Raw genomic sequence first — 26,239 nt, 5'->3', positions numbered from 1 at the left:
CAAATACAATACAACACCCTTCTAAGGCCGCGTACACACGCGGGGACTGTTCGCTCAACTTTGTCCGCTGAACAGTGTTTTGGCGGACAGTCCGCTCGTGTGTGGGCTTTCAGCGGACAGTTTCAGCGGACAGTCTGCTGAACAAAGTTTTTCGGAAATTCCGAAAAACTGTCCGCTGAAACTTTGTTTCAGCGAACAGTCCCCTCGTGTGTAGGCTTGTTCGTCAAACTAAGTTCCGCGCATGCTCAGAAAGGATTTACACGCCGAAGTTTGCATTGCAGTGTATAGGACGTTGTTTTCTAGTCCCGTCGTACGTGCCGTTCATGTCATCGTGCACGGTTTCAGCGGACTGTTCGTTCGTCGTGTGTGGGCAAGTCCGTCCATGCTAATTTTGAGCGGACTGTCCGCTGAAACTGTTTGACGGACAAAGTTGGGCGAACAGTCCCCGCGTGTGTACGCGGCCTTACTCAGTTCTCAGGAATGCACTTTGCCAGTAATCCATCCTCCGGCACAAAATTAATTAGCTGATTGGATTATAAGATTTACTTTGAGCTGACCTTTTGTTTCATTAGATCTTTAAAGAATTACCGAATCATGTCGAATTCATTCGAATTCATTCGTTATATTTCTTTCGTATTCGTTGTAATTCGTTGTTTTCTTTTATTCGGATGCATCCAAATGTCCAAAAGATGCAAAATTCAGCCGAATTTCGATTCGTTACGAAACATATTGCACAAGCCTACTATTCATGAAAATGCAATGTATAGCAATTTAAGTCAACGTAATGAATTTTAACACATGCATTGGGATGGAAATAACCATTCAGAAATTGTTCATGTATAACAAGACCAGAAAAACTAGCTGTATTCCTGCTGAATGGATGAGGGATTTTGCAATGTGCCTACATGCTCCAGTTATTTCAAAAAGTGATTTTTATACCAGCAAAGTTAATATTCTGTAAGGTACTCAAATTTAAAGTGTATCTAAACACAAAATACAAATGTAAAACTACAAAAACAAAGCAGAATAAGGCACAAACTCCTGGTGTATTACCCAAGTAAAAATGTATTTATTTATTAAAATAGAAGGAAGCCCCCTGCAGCATCCAGCTTGCAAGTCATATGTTTTACTTGTGTAATGCACCATGGGTTTGTGCCTTCCCTTCTTTGTTTTTGTAGTTTCAAACTGATACCCCATCTGAGGATGGCTGCATCCATGGGTGTCTGCATGTAGGGGCAAGGGGGGTCAAGTGCCCCCCCCCCTGGAATTGAGGATCAGATTTTAAATTCAGCACAGTTGCGTCGTTATCGGGGCTTCCTGCCCGCTCCGTTCATTCCCTATTGGCCATAACTGAGGGCCAATCAAAGGAGACTAGGAGAGGAGAGCATCATGGGACATGTAGTCCCAAAGATTGGCAGCCCCATTTTCCACAGGAAGTAGGCTACAGCTTGATCAAGAGAGAGATTGAGAGACTGCAGCCTGGAAAAAAGCTGATGGAGAGAGTGCTACATCACAAATTATGAGGAGTTTGCAGGGTAGAAGCCAGAGAGACCAGGGTACAGACATGCTACACTAGTGACCAGAGTCACCTCCGGGGGACCCAGAGTGAGTGATCTTCCAGCCGGAGGGATCACTGCTGTAGTTTCGCTGGGTCTGGTAAGAGGGCCTGTTGGTCATTATCCATTACTTATCCTAGGGACTGTACTTAGTCTCCAGTCTCTGACCATGATAATGGGATCATAACATTGTCGAAAAGGGGAGGTGCATGGGTGACCCTAAAATGATGCCCCCCTCCGAAAAAAGTTCTGTGGACGCCCATGGCTACATCCACCGGGCATGGGACTGAGTATACACGTGTCACTGGTTGGGCTTTCCCCCCCATTGAGGACTGCTGAGCGCTGGAAGTGTTTGTTTGTGCCCTCCCCCAAAAAAAAACTTGAGCACCAGACGCCACTGGTGTAATTAGAATAACATAATAGGTAAAAGAGAATTTATATTGACTTATTTAAAATTGTGGCAATCATGAACTAAAGTAAAACTGAAAAGGGGAAAAAAATAACGGTTCAAATTTAGTAACATTTAGTGTAACCTATTGTTTATCTAAGGCCTCGCGAACATTAGGCGTTTAGCCTGGGTACATGATAGCGGTGGCTGGAGGGCACGGGGCGCACCATCCAGCCTCCCGAACTCTATAAGAGTCTGACAGCTGCTGCGCCTGGACAGAGCTGGGCGGTGCACCCAGTGGAACATCCATTCAGGGCAGTATGAGTCCGGAGACAAATGCCTGAAATGCCGATTGCTTCATCCCTTGGTGTATATGGCCCCAAACCTACATATAGCCCAGGAAAAAAGGGGAAAAAGGAAATCTGCGCTACAGTGTATTACCAAAAAATTATTAAATTATTATGAATAGTTGATGCAGCAATTCTAGTACATACCAAAAGTGATATACGTGTAGAAAAAAGAAAAAAAGAAGAGAACTGCGCAATCCCCAATATTTCTATTAGGATATAGGCTACCCAAAAAAAAACTTCATAAAGCTTAAATCTGGGAACTACATGTGACAAAATATATGTGTATAGCCTACAGCTTGTAGAGTAAACATATACAATGACCCTCATAAACTCTAAATAAAATAAGTGATGCTAATGCAGGCCATACACGGTCGAATTTCGAACAAATTTTCTTTTAAAAATCAGAAAGTTCGTTTTTTTTTGTGATCCGATGATGCCACCATTGATTTTCGAAATTCGGCCGACCAAGCCTTCAATTTCACCTCATGTTGCTACAGAAAAGAATTTTCTTGGCTGGGAATCTTCTTTTCTCTCCGTACATTTTCTTTTATCTCCGTACATTTTCTTTTCTTATTACATTTCTCGCACGATTCTCCCATCATTGATTAGAAAATCGTTCGTTTTTCTAAAAATTTCCAACATGTCCGATTCCTCAAATTTTATTTCCGCACGAAAATCGGCTGTTGCTGCAGCCCACTAATGGTGCGAAATTCATACGAAAATTCTTATATACGATTTTCGAAAGAAAATTCTTTCGAAATTCGAACCGTGTATGGCCGGCATAAGTCTGTAATACCAAGCATTCAAAAAAGAAAACATGTGGAATTGAAACCAATATAGCTGTGCATTGTGAAAAAAATGAAACAACATAAATGTAACAATATTAAAAAGTCCTTTTGTGAGTCCAAGTAAAAACACCACGTGTTGAATGAAGAAGGTCCAATCCAAAGCCCTATGGATTGGCGTGAGACCAGACCAGGTGTACCTCCACCAAACAGATAACCCTAGCCCCTTACCAGATGCCCCAGTAAGGAGCGCTTATCACATAGCAGGTCAGAAGATAGGTCAGTCTTGAGCGATCCCAATGGAACTCTCTACCGTAGACCAAATTGGGGGATACGCCAGCCTTGAACCGTCCAAACCAGGGGGGAACACTTATGAAGCGGGACTCATATATATTTCATTGGAGAATCAAAAAGGTCCGCCATAAAAAGAAAAAATACTCCAAATAGTGTAAAAACGTTTAATAAAACCACAAAAGTAAAAGGAAATGCACTTACAAACGTAAGGAAGCAAAGGGCATATCATCAAAATTGGGTAGGCGTCGGCCGATCGCGAGCCCAAACGAAATCCCTTCCGGTACCAGTTCAGTTGAGGCAGAAAAGCGTGTCACGCCACCCTCATATAGCCCAGCCCCATCCAGTCACAGAAGCTATCAGACTCTCATAGAGTTTGACAGGCTGCTGGCAGGTCTGCCTTCTAGCTGCAGTTAAATGCACTGGGGCTAAATGCCGAGTGTGCATGAGGCCTTATTGTAAAAGTCTGGAACATCTGTAGCTGACAAAACGAGTGCTTTGGCTGTGTAGTGTGTATAATAGGAAGCACAGCATTTACAGATGTTATAATGCTGCTTGCAGAAAGTTATATCGCTTACATTTGAAGAGCAGTTGTAATGTTTGCCAGACCTTGACAGATATATCTTTCTCCAAAACATAGTTAGAAGTAGTTATTGCGGTTTTTTTAAACGTGTAGGGTGGTTGGATAAAAAAATTGTCTGCGTGCCCCTATATTACACACAAATAAAATACAAAATGATATATCATATAACATATTTTGGATGGAGCAGCATAGCTGAGTCATTTTTTTTTCTTAGTAATAGAAGCAGAAGTTTAGCTAAAAATAAAAAATGCGTAATCTGCCAGGCCAGGTCTGGAAGTACATTTTGTTACATTCTTTATGGCACTATATTACTGTGATGGAAAGGTTCTGACTGCTCAAAGCTGCTTTGTTTCCTAGTGACTACATTACATCATATTGTGGCTTTTCTATGCAGAGAGGAGATTCTCTCAGCCCTTGTACACACGGTCGGACATTCCGGCGGGAAAATGTACGATCGCACCGTGTTGTCGGATAATCCGACCATGTGTGGGCTCCATCGGACTGTTTCCGTCGGAATATCCGACCGACAAAGTTTTAGAGCTGGGCTATAAAATTTTCCGACAACATGATCGGATCGGACTTTGTCCTATCATTTGTAGAGAATTCCGATCGGAGAAAGTGCCACGCATGCTCAGGTCAAATTCCTAGACCAAAGCTATTGGCTACTAGCCTGAACGTAGTCCCGTCATAACTAAATAACGTCATCATGTTACGAACGGATCGGATTTTCCAACAACTTTGTCCGACCGTGTGTATGCAACACCAGTTTCGGACAAAATCCGTCGGACAAAATCTGACGGATTTTGTTGTCGGAATGTCCGACCATGTGTGCAAGGGCTAAGAATATTTCTGCTGTGCTATATAGGTATCTAAAATTTATTTTTCCATCCGTCTGCAGATCGGATCGGATGAAAACGGACAGACGGTCCCTTTTCATCCGATCCCCCCCATAGAGGAAAGCAGAGATCTGTCCGGTCCTTTTCTGCACAGTGTGCAGAGGACGGACTAGTCATCAGCTGGCTCAGCGGGGATCGGCGGAACCTTACTGCCTTAGTTGCAACAGCTGGATGGGATTGTACATATGCAAATAATTACACCCCTTGCCTAATTCGGTGAGCAGTACGGCCAGCAAATGTGACTTATTCAAGCGAAAGGGGCTGCACTGCAGCCATGTATAATGCAAACAGTTGCAGCTCAGTGCTGCGGGCTTTGTAGAGTTAAAACAGGTGGTGAGGAGGTGGCTTATCGGCTCCCAGCCACCTGTCAGCCACCCTCTGAAAATCAATCCACCACAGCTCACATTTCAGAGAGGAGGCAAGGGCATCTGTAAGCTTGAACACACTCTACGAATTAGAGAAGACAGTGTCAAGTGTGAGCTTGTGTATTTTCTAGATTAGCAGGTGTCTTTAATTTATAGTGAAATGCCCTAACATCAACAGCAAGAAAGTCCTGCTAATTACATAGGTTATTGCCGTGTTTCTAAAACTTTTTTTCAGTCAAGGCACACTTTTAAAATGATGGACACTCTCGAGGCACCCTCCAAAATTATGGACAGTCTTGAGGCACCCCATTTTAAAATGTAAAAACTATTCTGATAGTTTTACATAATGAAGGAACATCAATCCACATAGGACACCCAATGTTAAAGGTGATTTCTTCTCCAAATCAAATACATTTTTACAAACTGGTACTGACCAGTTTTTCTTCATAGCTTAGCTAATAACCCAAACCCTACCCCAAAGCTGATGGTGAGAGGCAAAGGAGGGTCAAACAAGGATGATATGCAGACAACTGACACCCTCCTTATCAACTGATGATGTCATTGGTCGTTAGGAGTTGGCAGCTAGAAGGTTCCAATGATGTACAATGAAAATTCAGGTTATATCCATCCACCATACAATTTTGGGCCAACTTTTAGGCATTTTGCCAAGCAGTCCCTAAAGAAACGTCAAGGCAGCCTAGAGTGCCTGGGTACCCTGGTTGAAAAAGCCTGGGTTATTGAGGTACTGGTACATCCTGGGTTGGTTCAGTGTCAAACACATCAGGTTGAGAAAAACTAACATTCATTGGTGTAGATCCCCTCATAGAGGGCTGAAATGACCAACCAGCAATTCACAATAATAATGAAAGTCATCCTAATGGTAATAACCATTATATAGAAGTGGTAGAGAAAAAGTGATAAAATAGGAGAAGGAACGAGGGGAGTGAAAAATAAAGGGGTGGGGGTGAGGAAGGATGAGAATATTGAAAATAACAATGCACAGTCCACATAAAGTTATAGGACTAAGATTTGCCTTCATGCTAAGCAATCATTTAATCCATATGGTCTTACTTCACAGGCCTCAGGTTTCTGCCAATGCCTGGCTATCTTGCCGCTATTTTGACATATAGCGGGGACTTTATTTGTGTGGCAGTTGTCTTGGTTTTCTGCACGTTGAGTACTGCAGGATCCCCTGTGGAGTGCATGATATATATTTCGATAATTCAAAGGGTCAAGTGAGTTATGGTGAGTTTGAACAAAAAGCAGTTTACTTATAACCATGTTTTTAAATCATGTTTCTAAGCTGGAGCAGCATGCTGAGAGTAGCCATGTCTGAGAGTCATCACTTCTAGTCACTGACTGAGCCACCAATGAACCCTTTCACCCAGTTCTTCCATCATAAAATTTAGAGAGCAGGAGGACCAGGAGGTTGGTTGAATCTCCGGTGCCATAACAGGCACATTCAATGCTGTAAATATTATTGCACCTCTTTCAGCACTTTCTAGAAAGTTGAAAGTTGCCTTGTGGTGGTAAATGTCTTCTTATGAGTTAATTTTCGTCTGTTGTAAGCACGGCATCTTGCACTAATCTCCAACGTGAAATATGTTCTTTCATCTACTTGAATCCCTGTGGAAACACTTTCTGGTTTAGCCCCTTGCCCTCTCTCCCGCAAGGTAAACATATTAGGGTTATTAGAATTTTCCTGTCAGATTTTATGGGGCATATCTGACAAGCATGTGGAGAAATCACCTTACTCCTACTTGAGGCCTTATTTGGTATAGTATTACCTACTTGGCAGCTGGCAGAGGGGACTTGTCACCAGGCACATTTTCAGAACATTCAAGAACACGTAGAATTCAGCTTCTCCCACAAGCATGTCCCAGTCACATTCCAACTTTAAAAAACTCTGACTCAACATAAAGAATCAAATAGTTTACTTCTTTTGAGTATTCATAGATAATTATAAGATGGTCATTGATTATTATTTCTCCACAGTGTTTGATTAATTCCTTATCCTTATTTAAAGTTAAAGAGAAAATTGAGTACTGTCTGTGATACTTTTTTATTTGCACTAACATACAATTTTTCACCACAAGCTTCCGGGGTATGTCCCCTTCTTCAAGGTCCAAGCCCTTGTACACACGGTCGGACATTTCGACAACCAAATCCATCGGATTTTGTCCGAAACTGTTGCATACACACGGTCGGACAAAGTTGTCGGAAAATCCGATCGTTCAGAACGTGATGGCGTTATTTTCGTTACGACGGGGCTACGTTCAGGCTAGTAGCCAATAGCTTTGGTGTAGGAATTTGATCTGAGCATGCGTGGCACTTTGTCCGATCGGAATTCTCTAAACATGATCGGACAAGGTCTGATCGGATCATGTTGTCGCAAAATTTTACCGACAAGTTGGATACTCCGACGGAAACAGTCCGATGAAGACCACACACAGTCGGATTATCCAACAAAACGCTCCGATCGGACACATTCCGTCGGAATCTCCGTCCGTGTGTACAAGGGCCAAGAGTACTGCTTGGACCTTGAAGAAGGGGACATACCCCAAAAGCTTGTCCTGAAAAATTGTATGTTAGTGCAAATAAAAAAAGTATCACGGACAGTACTCAATTTTCTCTGTCACAATTGCACTAATATGGCTACAATCACATTAAGTTTAAAGTTGAACATCTGCCAAACAGCACACAGTTGAAATTCATATGTGAACAACTGTACCTACTAAAATATTTGAAATTCTGCTTAGTCACCTTTGTGAATCAGACCTCCCTGGCAGACTATATATAGGTAGGACCTCACATGTTTTATCTAATATAGTTAAAGTGACCCTGTCACTATATTAAAGTTTTCTTAGTTGTGTTTTACCTATAAAATAAGAGGATTAATACCTCTCCTGCTATTCCACAGCAATAACCACTGCTCCATTCATGAGAAAATGTCTCCCGAAATCCACTGGGAAGCTGATGCTTCTTGGAGTGTCCTGCAGCTTTCACGGGTCCCTGTTGCAGACCTTCTCATCAATACAGGACAAAGCAGGGGACCATAGACATTAACACTCCTGGAAATGTCAGTTTCCCAATGGATTTCAGAGAATAAGGCCTCACCAGTGAAGCAATATTCAGCCAAGTGGGCATCTGGAACGTTAAGCATTTGCACAGGGATATCTTACCTCGGTAGCTTTAAAGTCCAAGAGGGTCATTTTGTTTAAAACTCTTTTTATTGATGAAGATGTAAAACAGTGGTACAATAAACATATCACTCAACATGAAATACAAATTTTGTTCAGAGACATGGAAACAAGTAATATAAATGTATATACAGAATATAGCTTGATAATCACAATCAAGGTCAGTGACCAATTACCTTCCTGAAATCTCTCTAAATGCAAACAAGTAGGTAGTGAACTACAAGCATGACAATCAAGACTGCAACCCAACATTTCATAAAGTGTTTCTTAAAGAGGAAGTAAACCCTGATGGGTTTACTTCCTCTTCGATTCCCTGGTGGGTCTCGCTGCTCCGGCGCTGTCATTCGTCGGAGCCGCGATGACATCACTGCCGCGCATGCGCACGGGAGCCGCCACTCGCGGCATATTGCCGTTAACTGCGGCGCGCTCGGCATGCGACGTAGACAGCGGTGTCTGTCTTTTGGCAAATATCTCCTAAACAGTGTAGGTTTAGGAGATATTTCTTGGACCTACAGGTAAGCCTTAACCTAGGCTAGTGCTTATAGTAAGAGAGGAGGAACACCAGGCATCCCATACTTTATTGTATTTCTTGGGGGCAACCCCTATGTTTAAAGATATGCTTTTAGTATGCTAATATTTAGTTCAACATTTGCTACCATTTGCATACAGAAGGGGGAATAGATCAAATCCATTTGAGTGCTATAGCTTTGCAAGCTTAAAATAGTGTTTCCCCCAATATCATTGTGACATATCTCGGCCATTGTTCCTCACCCAGGATACCCAATAAGCATACCCTTGGGGTACGTGGCACAGGAACAGATAGTATAGGGGAAAGACCATCTGTTGCAATATCTGGCAATAACAGGGCATAAAAATATGACATGCTAAATCAACACCTGAGCAAACACTTCTAGTGCAATCCAGAGCATAGCTTGAAGCCTGACCGGGGTTAAGTAGGATTTACAAGCGGGTCATTTTAGAGAGCACAGTGGTGTCACTAAAGCAAAAGGAGCAACAGCACAGCCGTGAGTTCATTTGTGTGCTCCTCTCTTGTATAAGCAACTTTCCCAATTGAAAACGACACTCACAGTTCTGGAAAAAAGTTCCATCCTGCTGCTTCACATTTTCTTGTCACTATGGTCAAAAATGAATGTTGATTTCACATCACTAACCATAAGAAAATTGAATCAATGTACTGAAAAAAAACATTTTTGAACAAAATTCTACTGGTGCATGGCCAGCTTTACACAACAGAAATAGTCGGCACAGTGAGGCACTATGGTTCCTATGGTTAGGAAGACCTAAGCCCTTGCACACACGGTCGGACATCCTGACAACCAAATCCGTTGGATTTTGTCCAACGGATTTTGTCCGAAACTGTTGCATACACACGGTCGGACAAACTTGTCAGAAAATCCGATTGTACATAACGTGATGACGTTATTTCGTTATGACGGGACTACGTTCAGGCTAGTAGCCAATAGCTTTGGTATAGGAATTTGATCTGAGCATGCGTGGCACTTTGTCCGTCGGAGTAGGCTACACATGATCGGAGGATGTCCAATCGGAGCATTTTGTCGGAAAATTTTACGGACAAGTTGGAAAACTTGGTCCATCGGATACTCAGACGGAAACAGTCCGATGGAGACCACACACAGTCGGATTATCCGACAAAACGGTCTGATAGAACACATTCCGTCAGAATCTCCGACCGTGTGTACAAGGACTTAAAGAAGTATTTGATGCTATGATGCTTAATCATAGCTGTCTATTATTACGGCAAAATAGTTTGAACATTCTGCCGGATACAGCCTATGGTACAATATCTATACTGCAACTACTCTCTCTGCTTTTTTAATTGTCCTGCATGCAAGTGGGCAGGCAGCTCATGCAGTATAAAATGTTCTTTACCTTTTAAGGGTGGAGAAGGTTCTCACCATCATAATGTTACCTAGCACAGCAATAAAATACATTTGTCACTCTCATGAATATCTTTAGAAAGGGTCAGGCCTATAAATGGCAAAGGATGCCTAGAATACTATCACAAATGGACCCCTTGAGTATAATTAAGCTTATATTTATTTATTACTATATACATTACAATGTATTACTTTACATAGTAATTTTGGCACTTTTTGTATTATTAGAAAACAGAGTGGTGTAAGTTGAAATCTTTCTCTGTGGTGGTTGGTGTTTCCATATCATTCTTCCTCTTTTTGATTGATTAACTGCAGAAGCAGAAAAAGTTCAGGTCAACATGGCCTCACATATGCTCTTTTGAAGTCCATGATCGGAAAGGCTGGCCTCATCACAAATCTGGAATTGGAATTCTGATGCAGAATTTATTTGCATTGTAATATGTCTTAAGAATGTTAACAGTAAATAGTGCCCGTGGGAAATGTAATTGGTTGTTTCCTTGCTTTCAATCTTCTGACTGACAAGTTTAATGTTACTTTAATGTACACCTTTCAGAAGGTTCATAATTTCGTTGACTCTCCTCACCTCTGATTGGTAATGGTTTGGTTCCTCAATCTGACCTGTCTCATTCTAGGAAGAATGCATGGTATGGATATGAGTCCACACATTGTGTTTTATACTGCTTGTTTATCTAACACTGACTTCTTAACCACTTGCTGACCGTATATATGCAGGAGCAAGAAAGGTGGGCTTTAATGCCTTATGCGTCCATGGCATGGGGTTGTGTGCTGAGGGCATGCTTACCAACAGTTCTCAGTCAAGGATTTTTATCGGGAGCCAGTGAATCAGGCTCCTAATCATGTTACTGCTGTGAGGACCAATCACGGCAGTCACATGATACAGCATCCGTGTTAAGGGGTTTAATAATTTAGCCAGAATAAGCAAACGTATAAATAACTCTCAGACCTTTTTTTTAGTTGTCAAAATACTTTGGTTAGGAAGATTTAAGACTTCAGGAACGAGTTAGCATTAGCCCCTGTACACACAGTCAGAGATTCCGACAACCAAATCCGTTGGATTTTGTCCGATGGATTTTGTCCAAGACTGTTGCATACACACGGTCGGACGAAGTTGTCGGAAAATCCGATCGTTCAGAACGTGATGACGTTATTTCGTTACGACGGGACTACGTTCAGGCTAGTAGCCAATAGCTTTGGTGTAGGAATTTGATCTGAGCATGCGTGGCACTTTGTCCGATCGAAATTCTCTACACATGATGGGAGTATGTCCTATCGGAGCAAGTTGGAAAATTTGGTCCGACGGATATTCAGACGGAAACAGTCCGATGCATACCACACACAGTCGGAATATCCGACGAAACGCTCCGATCGGACACATTACGTCTGAATCTCCGATCATGTGTACAAGGGCTTAGTGTTGCTCACATGTACTAGTTGCCTGGTTGTTAGGCCAGCCATACACGGAGTGAATTTCTTTACTGCAACCACGGGCTGCAAGAAAGACATTTGCTTGATTCCCCTACCAACACAGACAGTGTTGTGGGAATCCCTCCTGCAGGGCCATTTTCTTGGCTATAGCAGCCGCTAGAGATAATCGCAGGTAAAAACCAGCTTTAAGTTGATCGATCAATGAACTTGGTACATTCTAACCTCATAAACAAAGTAGTGCAGCACTCATAAAACCCCCTATTCGTTATACATAAAGTCTCTCAAAATAAACAGGAAAAGGAAAATTATAAAAAGTTAATGGAGAGTCTCTGATGGTAGTAATCAACAATACTTCATTCCTCTCCGTAGGTAAAAATGCATACTGATGTCCTTAGCAATCACTGAAATAAGGTGCTCCCACCACCAGACAGCCAAACCGCTCACCTTAAAAAATTGACATCTGACTGAACAGATGGGTCAAATAGAGCATTCACCACTGCCAGTGGTCATACACCGGAATTCAGGTGGATCAAATGGATGTAGCTCAGCTCCTTGGATAACGAGGCATTGTCATCAATAATAGCTCAAATTCCCCACATGGACATCATAAAATAGAAAAATATATGTATAGTGCAGACCGTATGGATAAAAAAACTAATTTATTGCCAATAAACAGGTACTCACATACAGAGCACTACACCTAGTGCTGGATTATAAGCATGGATAAAGAAATGTTCAATGAACAATGCAGTAAGGTGGTTGCAGTGACATTCCAGGTTCCTTCCGCACGCGTATCGTCCTGAACGGGACTTCATCAGTGGATAAAGAGGCCCTCGCAACCATTTACAGATTTATAACCACCCACTAATTACCACCTGTTGAATAAACCCTAATTAAAAACCTATGACCAATCAGGGGACAGATATCAACCAGTTCCTGCTGAACCGGGCCAAGATTCGAACTGCATATGGCCGGCCTGCCTGCCTTTTAAGCATTAGCTAATCTACTGTGCTGAATTTAATCAGTTAGCATTAATCCCAGCTTTTTCTGTGGAATACAGAACACCTGTTATGGAGAGGAGGACAGGAGAGGGGTTCTGTAGTTCTGTCCTAGGGTGACAATTGTACTCTTCAATAGCTATAGTCCAGTCAGTGAGTGTTATCATCCTTGGACAGGAAAAGTGTCACTGGCATAAGGTGAAAATAAAGTAAAATAAGTCTGAAAAAAATTATTTCAGCCACAAAATCCAAGGACTAGTAAGCTGCAGTATAGAAAAGTTTGTTCTTGGGTTTAGATACAAGTTAAGTTTAGGTGTTGGAGGGTAAGTTAAATTTGAAGGGTTGATTTGAAAGGAAACCTGATCTAAAACAAATCTGCAGGTTTAAAAAGTCCGAAATCTCAATCTGCATAATTCTTCTAGATCAGTGGCTAAAGTTGTGAAGCAAGAGGATCTGCATGGAAGGCAGAAAGCTAGAACTTCATGGGTCACCTTGTGGCAATTTCTAGATTCTTCACTTTTTATAGGTTTTTGTTAAAGGTGACATTTATTTTTATTTTTATTTTTTTATATATATTTTCAAATTAGTCATCTTTTATGGCCTTTTCACTATTGTGGTTATTTTGTGTTGACAATGCAGCTTTCACATCAACTCTTTTATAAATGGAAACTTAGATAAAACAAAGTGCTGCAAAACGAAGGTCAGTTTTGAAAAAATAGCCCTACAATGTTGTTCTCACTATGTGAATGTTCCCTTGTTTTTCCTAATAGTATACATTTGCACTAAAAATATAAATATGTAAAAATAGCATTTCTATTCCAGTCTGGCAAAATCAATGGGTTTTCTTAAGAACTTCATTTAAATATATATGTTGTAACAATCTAATAAACTCCCCTAGGCTTCATTAATGGCTGTTGACATACATGAGTAAGATCCGGGAATTGATAGCCGCCTGCTGTGTGTTACATTCCAGTAAGAAGTAAATCAGTGCTTCGAGGCTGCAACCAAGCTTACTCATGAGTAACGGGAAAAGCATTGTAACATGCAAATCTCCTCATTATTCTCTATTTTCGTCTTTTTAATTAGAGAAATGTCTGGGTGTGCTGCATAGTGTAATAATTTCAACCAGTCCCTCTTTCTTTTTTTCTTCAACATGTAGTATTTGTAAAAATCAATAATTTTATTATATAATAATTCCTTTAGATTATAGCAGATTTTTAATAATTTGTTTGCTGCCGATTCTTAGTTAACCACTTTCAGACCGGACCATTTTGCTGATCAAAGACCAGACCACTTTTTGCGATTCGGCACTGCGACGCTTTAACTGACAATTCCGTGGTCGTGCGACGTCGCTCCCAAACAATATTGATGTCCTTTTTTTCCCACAAATAGAGCTTTCTTTTGGTCACCCCTGCGGTTTTTATTTTTTGCGCTATAAACAAAAATAGAGCGACAATTTTGAAAAAAACGCATTATTTTTTACTTTTTGTTATAATAAATATCCCCCAAAAATATATAAAAAAACATTTTTTTCCCTCAGTTTAGGCCGATACGTATTCTTCTACATATTTTTCGTAAAAAAAAACGCAATAAGCGATTATTGATTGGTTTGCGCAAAAGTTATAGCGTTTACAAAATAGGGATAGTTTTATAGTATTTTTATTAATAATTATTTTTATTTTTTTTACTAGTAATGGCGGCGATCAGCGATTTTTATTGTGACTGCGACATTGCGGCGGACACATCGGACATTTTTGACACATTTTTGGGACCATTGTCATTTATACAGTAATCACTGCTATATAAATGCAGTGATTCCTGTGTAAATGACACTGGCAGTGAAGGGGTTAACCAGTGGGTGGCAGTGTAGGGGTTAAGTGTTCCTAGGGGTGTGTTACTAACTGTGGGGGGGATGGGCTTTCATTTAGTGAACACTGATCTCTTCTCCAATCACATGGAGCAGAGATCAGCGTCACTAGTTGCTAGGCAGAATGGAGAAATGCTGTTTACACGGCATTTCCTCCATTCAGCCGCCCCATGAGACGATCGCGGGTATGCCCGCGGCGATCGATTCTGCGGGTCCCCGACCGGACTCACGGGGGTCCTGACAAGCGCGGGAGCGGCATTGAAGATTGGACGTACATGTACGCCAATATGCCTGCCCGTGCCATTCTGTCAACGTACATCGTCGTGCGCTGGTCGGGAAGTGGTTAAATAAAACAATGACTATCAACCCATTGTTCAATACGTGAACATCAGTGATTTTTTTTTTTTTAATTCCACTAGTATCTGAAATGAAATCCAGGCCAAACTCAAATCCACCAAATTCAGTCCTCCCATAAGCACCTGCATTTAACCATCTCTTAAACCCCACTGGAGAAAGGTTAATGGCTATCAATGAGGATGAGCGGAGCTCCACCCTAAAGTGTAACTTCCGCTCATTGAAACCCTCCCTCCCTCCGGGGCCACAATTGGCACCTTTCAGGGGGGTGCAGATACCTGTATAATACAGGCATTTGCACCCACTTCCGGCATAGATAGCCGCAGATCCTGCGGGTATTTACGCCACTTCCTGTGGGCCCCCCCCCCCCCCGCTGTCTGCTGGGAAACACACGGATCCCAGAGACAGCGGGGACTATCCTTATTGCGCAGCGCGACTCGCGCATGCGCAGTAGGGAACCGGGAAGTGAAGCTGCAAGGCTTCACTTCCTGATTCCCATACCAAAGATGGCGGTGGCAGCACCCGAGAGCCGATCGAGAGATGGGCTTCGGGTGCCGACATCACGTGCGCCCTGGACAGGTAAGTTTCACTATTTTAAAAGGCAGCAGCTGCAGTATTTGTAGTTGCTGACTTTTAAAAACAAAAAACGGCGGAACTCCCGCTTTAAAAAATAGAAACTCTATGGTGGTTATTTACAAAAGGCAAATCCACTTTGCACTACAAGAGCGAACTACAAGTGCAACGTGCGACTTGAAATTGCACTGTAAATCTGAGGGGTAGATCTGAAATGAGGGGAAGCTCTGCTGATTTTATTATCCAATAGTGTGCAAGCTAAAAGGTTGTTTTTTTATTCTCCTTGCATGTCCCCCTCGGATCTACAGCGACTGCACTTCCAAGTGCACTTTGCACTTGTAGTTTGCACTTGTAGTGCAAAAGTGGAGTTGCCTTTAGTAAATAACCCCAATGCTATCCAGCGATCCAAATATTTGCCTCGTTTCTTAGTTATGCACTTTACTGCACTAAATTAGATGAGCTCTTTAAACACCTTAATGGTTTTAACAAGAATATAGTGTGGTTATGTTGAGAATTGCTAGCACAGCATAGCTTGGAGGTGAATGGAGAACACTGTATCCCTGTGAGATCAAAGCGTTTGTTTTCAGACTGTCCTACAAGCGTTCTCCTTTCATCTCCATGGTATGCTAAAAAAAATGTTTCCTAAGAGCTTTGTGATTTTTAAGGAGACATACTGCACTTTTTCAAAACAAGGTTTAGTGGCAAGGTTAATAATAAGTCATTATAAAGTGCACTGATTCTGTAGGTGCAGAAATCCCATTCGACCCATAAAATGTGATCCTTTCCTTGTGTGATTATTGTAAACTGAATTCTTATGGCTATAGATAACTGCAGTATGTGTGTAACAAACCCTCCGACATGAGTAGGTAAGGTCATGCGTTACCATCCGACTACCTTTCCCAAAAAAGTTACCAGTGCTCAGACACTTTTGGTGGTACTTAATCACCTCCTGCGGTTTTTACTTTTTTGTGCTATAAACAAAAAAAGAGCGACAATTTTGAAATAAACACATTATTTTTTACTTTTTTTCTATAATAAATATCCCCCAAAAATATATAAAAAAAAATTTTTCTTCGGTTTAGGTCGATACGTATTCTTTTTACATATGTTTGGAAAAAAAAATCGCAATTAGCGTTTATTGGTTTGCACAAAAGTTTTAGCGTCTACAAAATAAGGGATAGTTTTATGGCATTTTTTATTATTATTATTATTATTCAGGATTTATATAGCGCCAACAGTTTTCGCAGCGCTTTACAATATGAGGGCACACAGTACACTTACAATACAAATCAATACAGGAGGGATCAGAGGGCCCTGCTCGTTAGAGCTTACAATCTAGAAGGGAAATTTTTTATTAACATATATTTTTTTTAATGGTGGCGATCAGCGATTTTTATCGTGACTGCGATATTATGGCGGACACATCGGACACTTTTGGCACTATTTTGGACCATTCACATTTATACAGCGATCAGTGCAATTAAAAATGTATTAATTACTGGTTAAATGTGACTGGCAGTGAAGGGGTTAACCACCAGGTGGCGCTGTAGGGGTTAAGTGTGTCCTAGGGAGTGATTCTAACTGTGGGGGGGAGGGGATGTGTGACACGACACTGATCATCGCTCCCGATTACAGGGAGCGATGATCAGTGTCATTAGGCAGAAAGGGGAAATGCTTGTTTACATCAGCATTTCCCCATTCTTCCTCTCCGTGAGATGATGGCAGGTATCCCCCGCGGACATCGAGTCTGCGGGACCCGCGATCACACTCATGGAGCTCACTTAAAGTGGAAGTAAACCCATTGATTTAAACAGTTAAAAAAAAAAGGCATGCCGGGAATGCCAACTGCACATTGGCTGTGCTCTCAGACAAACTATCAAACCATCCAATGGCTGATGTCATAACGAATCACATGTGCAGCACCATAGCAGTTGAAGATTAAACAGAGGCAAAGATGGCAGCTTCCTTGGCTGAAAACGATAGGGGAGTTTACTTCCACTTTAAAGCAAACCTAAAGGGACGTACCTGTATGCCCATTTGCCTGTCTGCGCCATTGTCTCGACGTATATGTACATGCGGCGGTCGGCAAGTGTTTAAAATGACTATGTTAGAGTAAAAGATTTACTAAAGGAAGATGCCCTGCAACTCGCCTCACCAGTGCCAGGACATGTTTGCCCTGGGCTCATCTGGAGCCCAGGGCAAACATGCCAAATTTCGCATCCCGGATTTCGGATAAGAAGCCAGAAAGAATGTCAGCAAGCCAGTCTAGAAACAAATAGCAGGAGATGGTTCCTTGTGATGTGACCAAATGTGAAGGGAATGGAGAAATGAGCTGGAAGACTTTAAATAGGCAGGTCAGACGAGCATCATAGGGAACAGCTGGTAACTGGAGAGAGAAGAGAGCTGGCAATTAGCCGACAGCTGAGCGGCCAGCCCAGAGGAGGAAGGGCTAAGCCAGCCCTGACAGAAAAGGGCCTAAGGGAATGTCTTGGGGACCCCCCGTTAATGAGAACTAGTGTCCACATTGGAAGATTTTCCCTCTATTACTTTTCTGAGGACAACCCTTTTTTTTTTACTTCGAAATATACCTTCAAAATAAGTTTTACCTTCAGTTATATTTTAAGGATAACTGAGCTTCAACAGTTGGCAGTGACTGCAGTTCAGATTTCCTGAGATACAGATGGCTACGAAAGAGAATATTCACAAGTCAGTAACATGTCAATCAAACTTTATAGTAATATTACAGTACAATGCTATAATCGAAATATGCAATGGCAAGCATATAATAATTTGAGTCTTAGCAATAATTATGTTCAGCTGAATGACACAATTCAAAATGTCTGCTTAGCTGCTAGATGGTTACATCAAACATGCCAGAATATGAAACACCAAGCTATTGTATTTGTTTTTTTTAACATAAGAACAAACTGTTATTAGCCCTTGTACACACGGTCGGACATTCCGACGGAAAATGTCCGATCGGACCATGTTGTCGGAATATCCGACGGACCAAGTTTTCCAGCTTGGCTATAAAAAATTTCCGACAACATGATCCGATCGAACTTTGTCCGATCACGTGTAGAGAATTCCGATCGGACAAAGTGCCACGCATGCTCAGATCAAATTCCTAGACCAAAGCTATTGGCTACTAGCCTGAACGTAGTCCCGTCATAACGAAATAACGTCATCACGTTCTGAACGATCGGATTTTCCGACAACTTCGTCCGACCGTGTGTATGCAACAGTTTTGGACAAAATCCGTCAGAAAAAATCTGACGGATTTGGTTGTCGGAATGTCCGACCGTGTGTACAAGGGCTTAGGCTTCATGCACACGAGACGCCGGTGCAAATTCTGCTGGACACGTGTATTTATTTATTTATTTTTTTTCCCTCAAGATTTTTTTTTTCCTTACACGTGTTCATTTCAAAGGTTTCTTTGTTTAAAAGTTCTTTGAAACAATATCATCAGCTTTTGCCAGCCTGAGAATGGCATCATTAGATTCACCCATTCTACGAATGGTGCCGCAGATAGCGTAGGTCTTGAACTGGCCAGTTACTGTGCCTGTTGTCTTATCGACCTCTGCAGTGTTCATCTGAACAGAAGCATGGTCCTTGGCATAAATGATTCGGTTGCTGGCAGAACATTTACGGGGGACGTACAAGTCCACAAATTCACCGGCATCGTTCTGCATTTTGCACCTTGGATACAGTCACAAGGACCTCACGCTCGCTGTAATGGCCGATATGAAAGAGAAGCGCTGGACACATGTTTTTAAAAGCTGAAACCGTCATTTAGAAACACCCGTTTTACCCGCGATTTTTTACCGCGATTTAAGGTACTTCTGATTAGACAAGTTTTAGCCGTGTTGCCAGCTGAATGATTTTTTTAAACACAAATATATAATAAAGAGCTCATAAAGTATTTTGGCAGTTCCTTGTTCAACCTGAAATCTTGATGACTTGATTAGAAACAGTCTTGCAGTCTGTGGGTGGAAGAAATTTATCTTTTTAAGAAAGTGTTTGTTACTTTATGTATGTAATGAACAGACAGGTAACTCCTTATTGTTGGTCATAAATATTTTGAAGATACCAGATACCCTCATTTTCTCACTTGTCCTATATATATTTACAGAAGTTAGCCAAGTTATGTGTTTTAAAGGAATGTCTGCCTATGGTAGCCAAGTATCATTTTTTTTTTTTTTTCTGCTGCAAATCAGAGAAGCTTTTCACATTTTTCATGGTTGCTGAGCTACTCTGGATCACATAATGCTCTGCAGCTGATAAAGAATGTTTTATGGATATACAAAATGTCAACTGTTCATTTGTTTTATGTCTGCAGATCAGGAGCATAAATTGTTTCAGGATAAATTGAGGAATCAAAGAGAAGCTTTGTAGCTGGTAATTGTTCACCGTGTGCAGTGACAGCTCTTTGTCTGCGTTTAGTTATCATCTGGCCAAAGTGTGGCTATCACATTACATTACACGCTGTACAGTGATTTAAAAACTGTTATCTGCTTTAAAACTTAAAAGTAAGGAAATAAATGTTATACCTAGAAGTGCAAACCATGACCAGCCCCGTTTGTTGACAACTTGGACGTGCCACCTTCTTTCCTTGCATCTTCCTATTGGTCAGTGGAACTGCCATCACAGTTGTAGACGGATAGGCACGGATTGGGGTGGGATGAGGCTGAAATTGACTTTGGAAATGAACTAAAGATGTCCATAATAGAGCACTCCAGGTCCGGGGGTTCCTGAGGCATTTTTGCAGATGTCTTATAATATGTGCAGGGACCACAAAAACCTGAATTTATTATCTGCTCTAGATTATTGAGTTAAAGTTAAAGGCAAAACTTTTAATAGTGACCACACAAACAAAGAGGAAAACCTTCCCAACAGTGAAACTCTCAGAAAAAAGAAACAAGCATCAATTCTGCCAACTACCAGTTTAAAAAAAAAAAAAAAGATAATATTGCTGTCTACATCCCTTTTAGATAAGATCAATTAGGGAGATTTTGCTTAAGAATAAAAAAAGAAGAATATAACAATAATAAAACTTAGTCTGCCAAAACGCATTTCAGCGGACAATTCGATCGCGTGTGGGCTTCAGCGGACTTTTCCAGCGTAAAGTCTTGGGTTTCAGCGGACAATACGTTCGTCAGTATGCTAGTCCGGCGGACTAAGAATGACGCATGCTCAGAAGCAAGTACGAAAAAGGAAGCTATTGGCTACTGGCTATTGAACTTCCTTTTTCTAGTCCCGTCGTACGTGCTGTACGTCATCACGCTAGCAAACACCGGACTTTCTGTGTGTCCGTGTGTGGCCAAGTCCGTTCGGAAGAAAGTCCACCGCACTATCCGCCGGATTGTTTGCTGGACTAAGTACGCCCGACAATTCGCTCGTGTGTAGGCGGCATTAGGCACAATTAACACTTCTTGATTGTCCCTATATTATAGAAAATCTTTACATTTTGAGTATTGGTTCACTTTAATACTTGTTATGGAACAGAAATTCACTGGGTATTCAGAATAGGATTAGTATGACATTCCTGGAGCCCACAACCTTTGAAACAAACCTACCTATATTTCTATTCTCACAGGGCCACTTTAAGAGAACCCCTGATTCCAAAATTCATCTATACCTTTGAGCAAGCAGGCTTCAACCTTAAGGCTAGGTTCACAATGCTCCCGGATGTGGCTTCCAGCAGGGGGTCCGGTGCATCCCTGTTCTTCCGTTTCGGGGGGAGAAATCGGGACCGAATGAGGAACAGACAGATGAGAAGGGAAGGTAGAGGAAGGGAAGGTGGGGGGCAGGGGAAGGTTCCCTCATTTTAGGGCAGTCCACCCAACGGTCACTACAACCAATGAAAGGTGTTCCTACCACACTCTACACAGGTGACATCATTACTCTACAGATATGACATCTGCAATGCAGATGGAATAACTTTATGAGCGTTATCCCATGTATTCATATAACTTCCCTGTGGTTTTTCTTAAAGGTGCAGTTATCCCATATGTTAATAAATCCCAAGATGATGTGGGATATTTTCCACATTAAAGATGACATACAATGTGGATATACAAATTGATTTATCCTAGATAAAAAGTATGAAAATGATGACCTTCTGCAATGGAATTTAAACAAATGTTTACCAGGTGGTCTCTCCCCTCCTAACATTTTTTTTTTTCTCATAAGAATCTCTCTTGAGCAGACTAATGGTTGAATATGTTGATGTTGCATAACTGTTATGTAGTTTGGGTGTAAAGCAGAATATCTGTGGAATGTAGAATTAAAGAAAACGTCATCATTCAGTATGGATGGATGTTTCTGAGTAGGTTCACTTAGGTATACACAGAGCTGCCTACTGTCTGTTTAGTTCATCATCTTTCAATGTCCGTCCCAAAGATAAACTGTATGAAGTGATAGATCAATGGTTCCCCAAGGTCTGAGATCCGACTTGGATAGGATTGACCCATGCATAGTAAATATCTGTGTGTTATGGCTGTTTTTTCCAGATGATAACCTTCTTTATTTTATTTCCTTATTTCATAACTTGGAGGGGATTTCTTTTATCTGAACAAAAGTTACATCTCAGCTCCAGTTAACATGTTTAACTTATTGTAATCTCTGTCAGGTTTTTATTGTAGTCTGTGTCTCTGTTGGGGCGATTTTTTTTCCTTCACATCCTATCAAATCTCCCCAGTGAAGACACAGACAAATACACATTAACCTCCCCTGGCGGTATGATTATTTCAGATTTTAGGTGCTGAAAGCGGTACAATTATTTTGCATGAAAATTTGGCGTTTTATATTTTAGTCCTGTAATTCTTAGGAATGACTCACTTAAATCTGTCCAAACCAGAGTCTAGCAGACATCCCGGGTATGATAAAGTTTGAAAAATGAAATCATAAATTATAATATAATAAATGACTATAAATAATTATACCAAATAATAATATAACAATAATAAAAATGATTCAATAATGTAATCAAATCAAAAACACTGAAATTAGCTCAGTTGCAGAATTGCCGCTGTCATTACTTTTCAGTATTTGATGACGGATCTCCCCACAAATCGCTATCGCTCAATTCTGCGAGTGATTCTCATTTATTATCGCTGTTTTCTAGCTGTTCTAAAATCATTTTTGATGTAAAGGGACAGTTTTGGTTGCTATGGACAATCTCCAGTTTCCTGGCAAGGAGAACAGTTTTTATAATATAAAACTGCATACAGAGCACTGGGCAGACCACTAGGGACAAAGGGGATGATAAATAATTACATACAGCAATGTGATCTGTAAGATTACATTATACTGTAAGTAATGTGTGTGTTTCACTTTTTGAATTTGGCGCCGTTCTCCGTCCCCGTGCGTCGCAACGCTCGCAGGAAACGGAGATCTGCTCCGTGATAGATCGAGCAGAGCACGGCTTGCTCGTACAGCGGGGGGGACATCTCTAGATCCAGGGGAGAAGGTAAGTAAATTTTCCCTGCATTCAGCGATGCGGTCCCGAGTCAGGGAAAAAAATGTTTTTCTATATATTTTTGGGGGATATTTATTATAACAAAAAGTAAAAAATTATGCGTTTTTTTTTTCTCTAAATTATCGCTCTATTTTTGTTTATCGCGCAAAAAATAAAAACCGGAGGGGTGATCAAATACCACCAAAACAAAGCTCTATTTGTGAGGAAAAAAAAGGACGTCAATTTTATTTGTGAGCCACGTCACAAGACCGCGCAATTGTCGGTTAAAGCGACACAGTGCCGAATCGCAAAAAGTGGTCTGGTCTTAAGCCAGCAAAATGGTCCGGGGCTGAAAGTGGTTAAGATCTAATAGGAGCTTAAGACTTGGGAAGATACTTTGCTATATTAATCCTGTGTTATTGGCAGAGGCAGCAGTACCCCTTTATCAGTTATGCCAGTGTTGCTAGTTGGTTATTACTGCCATTAGTCATTATCTCATTTATATAGTTTTATTTATATTGTTAGCCTGTACCTTTATTTGAGAGCATCATTATTTTCTAATTTAGCCTGTTCTATGAATGAAATACTGTACACATGTGAATGATTTATTCTAATGCACACAGAAAGGGTTAAATAAATTCAGTAGCGGCTGCCTGGAAGACTTTCCCAGAAATGCCGGGCTGTTTATGGGTTTCTGAAATCTATTGTATGGATCGGAATAATGACCCTATGTGTTTCCTGTCTCCATTAAATATTGTACCTGAAGAAACAATTAGGGACCAACTGGGGACGGGTCAGGTCCCTCAGCCTCCCACTGCTGTAGATAGATGGGCCGGGAAGGAACGGTTTGACTGAAATGTTTATTTCACGATAAAAGAGCTTTAATTGTATCTATGGAATGCATATTTACATTGGATGGAACTCAGTTTGTTTTCTTTTCTGTATACTGAGACTAATGTTTTCTTGAAGTGTGAGCTGAAAGGAGCTGACATTATAATGCTGTAAATGCCACATATCATGTATGGGATTAAACCATTTGTACGCACAGTCAGCTACACGCTGCCAACCTTTTGACAGTGATCAGATAATTCTTCACAAAGCACCAGCAGCAAGCCAAATGGAACCGATTTCTTTAGTTGTGGAATGGTAACTGTCTGGCTGGTACAATGTGCCAATAGGGGTTATAAGGTGGCATACTGCAGCTGCTGGTAACAAAGTAAACAATGTTCCTATTACACACTCATAAATGTGACCTATTTAAACGGTATTAGTAGACTGTAATTTGTCAACCTAAGCCCTTGTACACACGGTCGGACATTCCGACAACAAAATCCGTTGGATTTTGTCCGATGGATTTTTTCCCGAAACTGGTGTTGCATACACACGGTCGGACAAAGTTGTCGGAAAATCCAATCGTAGGTAACGTGATGACGTTAATTCATTATGACGGGTCTACGTTCAGGCTAGTAGCCAATAGCTTTGGTCTAGGAATTTGATCTGAGCATGCGTGGCACTTTGTCCGATCAGAATTCTCTACAAACGATCGGACAAAGTCCGATCGGATCATGTTGTTGGAAAATTTTATAGCCCAGCTCTAAAACTTTGTCGGTCGGATATTCAGACAGAAACAGTCCGATGGAGCCCACACACGGTCAGATTATCCAACAACGCGGTCCGATCGGACATTTTGCGTCAGACTGTCCGACCTTGTGTACAAGGGCTTAGTGTAAAAAAAATGACCATTGAGTGCAAAATGCAGTACCCATATAATGGGCAAAAATTACTTTACACCTTTTGAAAACTGCCTCCTAATTTGACTGGCAAGAGCAACTGCCCTTGGCAGATAGCCACTGCACTTTAAATAAGGACCAGTCCATCCAAAAGTAATAGTTATAGGTGGGACCTGGTATATTGGGTACCACTGGCTTCCTATATATCTTGGATACTCCAGTACAAACATCTTGCTGCCATAATTCCTGACTCTGTTCCTGCCCATCAGGGAGTTTTGAGTGTTTGCATCCAAGGCCACATGTTCTTGCTTTTTTTTGTTATATTCTTCATATTCTAAAATAAATAAAAATGATTATTATTATCCACAATTTATATAGCGCCAACAGTTTACGCAACGCTTTACAATGTATAGGGGGCGGGGAAACACAATTACAGTACAGTTCAATACAAAAGGTACAGGAGGGCCCTGCTCGTAGAGCTTACATTCTAAAGGGAGGGGGTGGTGGTACAAAAGGTAATGGCTGCAAAGATTGATTTGATGGGGGGTGGCACAGGGACAGTTAGGTGGGTGTGGGATAGGCTTCCCTGAATAAATGGGTTTTCATGGATCTCCTTAATGTGGACAGGGTAGGGGCTTATCGGATATACTGGGGCAGGGGGTTCCAGAGGATGGGAGAGGCTCTGGAGAAGTACTGAAGGCGAGCATGGGAGGAGGTAACAAGGGATCTAGAGAGCAGGAGGTCCTGGGAGGAGCGGAGGGGACGATTTTGGTGATATCTGCAGATGAGGTTGGTGATGTCGATGGGGGTGATGTTGTGAATGGCCTTGTATGTTATGGTTAGCATTTTGAATTTTACACCGTGGGGTAGGGGGAGCCAGTGAAGAGATTGGCAGAGAGGAGCAGCAGTCATGGATCGGTTAGTGAGGTGTATTAGTCTAGCAGCAGAATTCATAATAGACTGAAGGGGGGATAGCCTGCTTAAGGGTAGGCCATTAAGGAGAGAGTTGCAGTAGTCAAGGCGGGAAATAATCAAGGAGTGAATAAGTTGCTTTGTGGTGTCATTAGTCAGGAAGGGTCGAAATCTGGAGATGTTGCAGAGTTTAAGGTGCCAGGATTTAGCCAGTGATTGGATATGGGGGCTGAAGGAGAGGTCAGAGTCAAGGATTACACCCAGGACCTTAGCATGTGCGGAGGGACCAATGGTTGTGTTGTTGATATTAATGGTGAAGTCACAGGGTGGGACCGTGAAGGAGGAAATATAACAAGCTAAGTTTTAGAAAGATGTGAGAGGAAGTGGTGTAACATCCATATCGATATGTTATTCAGTAAGTTTGAGATCCATGAGGAGATTGAGGGGGTGAGTTGAGCAGTGGAGAGATAGATCTGGGTGTCGTCGACATAGAGGTGGTATTGGAAGCCATGGGAGGTTATCAGCTGGCCCAGGGAAGAGGTATAGAGTGAGAATAGGAGAGGCCCA

At 41.5% G+C, this 26,239-nt stretch overlaps 1 protein-coding gene and 1 pseudogene across 1 annotated transcript in view; one reads left to right on the top strand and one right to left on the bottom strand.

The window, feature by feature from the left end:
* The window catches only part of LOC143973940 (vascular endothelial growth factor receptor kdr-like), a 285,307-nt gene that overhangs the window by 54,703 nt on the left and 204,365 nt on the right, over positions 1-26,239 (top strand). The window lies entirely within an intron of this gene.
* LOC143988006 (small ribosomal subunit protein eS21 pseudogene) lies at positions 18,940-19,278 on the bottom strand (annotated as a pseudogene).

The sequence above is a fragment of the Lithobates pipiens genome, unplaced genomic scaffold, assembly GCF_037356315.1.
Source record: "Lithobates pipiens isolate NorthernLeopardFrog02 unplaced genomic scaffold, aLitPip1_a1.2 Scaffold_1, whole genome shotgun sequence".
Classification (NCBI taxonomy): Eukaryota; Metazoa; Chordata; class Amphibia; order Anura; family Ranidae; genus Lithobates; species Lithobates pipiens.
Note: the sequence above shows the minus strand (reverse complement) of the source record. Positions and strands in the feature narration are given on the sequence as shown.